We start from the raw sequence: 4514 nt of genomic DNA, 5'->3' as shown, positions 1-4514 counted from the left end.
AAAATATATGAATTAAGTTTTATATTTAGGGGTTAGGCCGTTAATATCTAGGGTTATTAGTTTAGTGATATTCAAATTATAATTTAAATGATCCAACCGAACATATGATAACTTTCTTAGTTTTCATGGTCCATGCCAAAAATCATCCAACTATAGACATTGCATCTTCACTATTTTACAAAATAATGTATTTACAACATTACAATAAATATTTATCTATTTATTTAACATTTTATGTTTATAAATTTTAATAAATTTTAAATAATTTATTAATTTTTAGGAAAAATATAAGGTACCCAAATCACATAAACAACATAAGCAATCCATACTCGATGGTATTTATAAATTTGATTGTTGTAGTTATTATTTATGAAATTTTACACGATGAGTGAATAGATGTTTTCGCTAACTTGATTCAATTTTTATGTACTATAAAATATTTATCAAATTACCGAACAATTTGTTGATATGTTTAGATATATGATGTGAGTCAGCTAATAATAAATATGCAAAGCTAAATAAATATAACAATGAATAAAGAACACACAAGAATTTTTGCAAGGTTTGACTCGTATTCATGATAAGAAACACACAAGATTTTTATGTAAAAGAAAATATTATTAATCAATGAAATGTTATGATCATTATTGGATGCCATAACAATAACAGACAAATACATATTTATATGAATGCACGAAGACAAATACATAGCCGCACTGAGGGTTTTATCTCGTAAATCGATCACCGAATTTATTAAATATGTCACAATCTCAAAACAAATAATAACTGTAATCCCGACAACCAAAATATGATTGATAGAATCTAATAATTATATAAACATATAATTCTTTAAAACAGAGAAAATGAATGTAATTATCGATACTGTATTAAACCGAGGTGGAAGCGTACCTGAATTCATGAGCCGATAATTGTGACGGTATCCAAATATGTATTATGTTCTTGATTAGTGTCTTTCTCTCAACGAGGTAATCCTTAGGGTTTCTCAAAAGCTCTGTGTGATGGGTAGAATATAAGCCGTGTAACGTACTTGATATATTCGGTACTATAACTCTGTTTATATACCACATAATTAAATCCCCATTATAATTTAATTGAGCCTGATATTAGATATCTACTTATTAGGTCCATAAAATAAATTAAAATTTAATTGAGTTTCTTATTTGATCACTTAATTTAACCCAATATATTAAATAGCAAATGTAATTTTCAATGATTACAAAATTGTATTTTTAGAGATGGTAACTGTGTATACTTCGTGGATCAATCTTAAAAGAAAGTATACTCAAAATATATACAAACTAAGTTAACATTCAAATTTAATTATAATTTTCGGTTTTGGTTCGGTTTTACTCAACCTGAGTCCTTACAAAACTAATTTATAATATTTTTTCTTCAAAACCGCAAATTTTGTTTATCATCAGCTTTCTAATAAGACAATAAAATAAGTTATAAATTTGCTAACAGTGTGATCATCAAAATTATAACATTATCAATTTATAAACTTATTAACAAGAAAAATCTAGTAAATGTACACTTTCGTGAAATGAAGATAAATGTTTGACAAATTTGTCTATGATATATTTGTATCGGATGTTACAATAGATTGATTATTAATCACGTGAAAGTACTAAAATATTCCAGATTTATCTTACTTGAGTTTATAATAATTTTATTTTAAGTATTATAATAATGATATTTAGTTATAGAATATCAAAAATAGATAATTTTAATTATTATATAATTTAATTGTTATAAATTTTTTTATTGAATTTCTGTAAATTGGATCGAATTACAAAATTTTTATTCCCCGTTGTCATCCAATTCGTCCCCCCCATTTATTCCCCCTTTCTATTTCACTCCCCCCTGAATAAGACACAAACTTAAATGTCCGCCTCTTCCTCATCCCTCTTTAACCTGTGCTTCCTTCCCTCCGTTAAAAATCAATTAATCAGTCTCTAAACCCTAAAGATGGCCAATATACAAAAGGATTTATAGTCCTTTCATCTCTGTTTCAACTGTTCTTGGTTGATTGTTTGCTGCCTCCCTCAGCTTTTTGACCCCCCAACCAAGGACCCAAAGACCCCAACCCAACACAACTATTATGAGAATCGTCTATGAAACCCCTTCGTCCGTCTTCCTGCCTATTATCTGATTTCTCGTAAGTCTCATCCAATCTTGTTTCCTGCCTATTTACTGCAAATAAATTCCGTATGTTTCAAACTGCAGATTTGGAATGAATGGGGAGGAAGGGGTTATTTCGGATTTAATTATTGTAATAATTGTAACCACCCTTATCAATTGAGGCCTGATGCAAAGGATTATTCGTTTTATATTTGGACTTGGACTTGCAAGTATGGTTCAAGCTGCAAATTTTATCAACCAGTCAAGAGGAGAATTAAGTATGGTATATATGAATTGTAATTGATTTTTGATATGTTAAGGGTTCACATTGCTCATTTTTAATATGTCGATAAATTATGATAAATTATTATAAATTATGATCCTGCCTTTGTAAAACTATGTGAGCCGCCTGCCTTTGTAAAATATGTCGATAATATGTCAAACTAAAATTTAGTCTTTTTTGTCAGTTGTTATGTAGATACTAAGTAGTACACTGCCTCTTTTTTTAATTTGAGATTAAGATTGAATTTATGTCTTTGTGTCTAATTTTTTTTATCTTAACATGTTCTGTAAATTAGTTTTGATTTTTGTTATTTTTTGTTCATATATGCAGGTTGGTAGGTGTAGTTTTTTGTTGATTCTGTTTGTGATTCTTATGGCATTGGGGTCTAGTAGCAGCTGGAATGGTGGTAGTAGAGGGGGAAGAGGTGGACGGGGAAGAGGTGGACGCGGAAGAGGTGGCCACTGCAGCATTCCCGAATCGAGATGACCCGAAGCAGCATCCATAGCTATTCATAGCCAACTCATGCGACCTACTAGTTAATCCTCTACATCATCTAAATTCCCATCCACGTACTTATTAAGGTTCTAAAATAGTTAAAGTTACAAGCATATAACAACAATATTAGTAGAACAGAATAGAAAGCTAAAGCGGTAACTGCTTATCTCTTTGAATATTAAAACGCTAAGAATTTAATGAAGTTGAAGATAAATAGTTTTAATTGAGCTGTTTTTTACTGGATTTTAAAGAAGTTACTTCTACACTTTCCAGAAACAAGGGACATTTTATTTGTTGGAAGTATGACAATTTTTGTGTTTCCAGGTTCATTTACCCAGGGTATAATCCAGAGAGAAGAAAATAACATGTTATGTTCTTTTATAATGTGTCCCATGTGTTACTTCATATATTTAGTACTAATGACTAAATATAAATTATGCAAGTTTGTAGTTTAAATCAAGAAATGCTTGATATGTACAGAGTAAAATGTTTAAAGATGGGGTTTGACCCGGGGTTCCTGGAACTTCTCATATTTTGGTTATTTTAGTTTGTTTACAGCATGTGAATGTAAATTGCAATTTGTATAGATAATTGATACAGATTATATGTTGTATTACAGGGTACTAGAATTGAAAAGGCTCATTTGTATGATAACAACTTCCAAGACAACGATAAATATGACGAAGATCAGGATGCTGAGAATTACTCCCTCCATTAGCGCACTCCCTCCTCTAGCAAGTACAAGTTGGTTGACTTTTCCGTCGAATGAACTTCTAATATCTACTAATATCATCTCTTAAAAAATTATTTTGGGATATAACAACTAATTTCTCCTCGGTAGCTAAGTTTTTGGGACAAAAACTTAGGTGATATGTCTCCTTTTGGGTTAACTTTTTGGGATTGAATAATTAATCTCCCAGCCTAGCTTAACTCGTTGAGCTATTAGATGTCAAATATTTGACAATATATTGGCATGTATAACCTTTTGGATGTTTTAAGTAAGTTATTCAGATGGTGCAATTTAAGCTTATCTTTATATTGTTTGATTTTTTGTTTATTTTCGGAGATTGTGGATGGTATATACAGGTTATGGATATACTGGTTCACAGGGCCGTTTTTTTAAAATAATTGTATGTTAAATTTGGCCGCTTTTCGTCGCATTTAGCATACCAATATTCCATGTAATAATTATATATGACTTATATTAGTCATATTTGCTCTTTAAATTTGATCGAAATTAGTCACTTTTATAAATTCGACTAACATAAACGGAGTCATATTTATAATTTTGACCAAAAAATAACTTGGTCAAATTTATAAAATTGACTGGTGATAAGTCGGTCAAATTTATAAATTTGACTGCCGGCAGTGGTATTTTTGAGAAGAGGCGGGAAATTCATTTTTTTACGAAAATTTTGAAGTCAAAGGTCAAAATATAAAAATAACCGACTAAAGTCAATTTTAGGTGGTCAAATTTGAGCGGTCACATTTAGTCGGTCAAATTTAATTAAATTTGACCGATTTCGCTAAATTTGACAAGCGTAAAAAAGACCGACACATTTCGGTCATATTTAACTAAATACGACCGCCAGCG

At 30.1% G+C, this 4514-nt stretch overlaps 1 long non-coding RNA gene across 5 annotated transcripts; it reads left to right on the top strand.

Moving 5' to 3' along the window:
• The first annotated feature begins 1865 nt into the window (after window positions 1–1865).
• On the top strand, window positions 1866–3960 carry LOC141678679 (uncharacterized). Of its 5 annotated transcripts, XR_012557858.1 has the most exons (4): window positions 1866–2179; window positions 2248–2420; window positions 2756–3006; window positions 3540–3960. It is a non-coding gene; the product is annotated as an uncharacterized LOC141678679 (long non-coding RNA). The 5 variants fall into 5 exon arrangements; XR_012557855.1 differs by having other exon boundaries at window positions 1866–2425; XR_012557853.1 differs by having other exon boundaries at window positions 1868–2420.
• Window positions 3961–4514: the final 554 nt, after the last annotated feature.

Source organism: Apium graveolens, chromosome 8, assembly GCF_009905375.1.
Source record: "Apium graveolens cultivar Ventura chromosome 8, ASM990537v1, whole genome shotgun sequence".
Lineage (NCBI taxonomy): Eukaryota > Viridiplantae > Streptophyta > Magnoliopsida > Apiales > Apiaceae > Apium > Apium graveolens.
The sequence above is the reverse complement of the archived record's forward strand: the minus strand, read 5'-3'. Positions and strand labels throughout refer to the sequence as shown.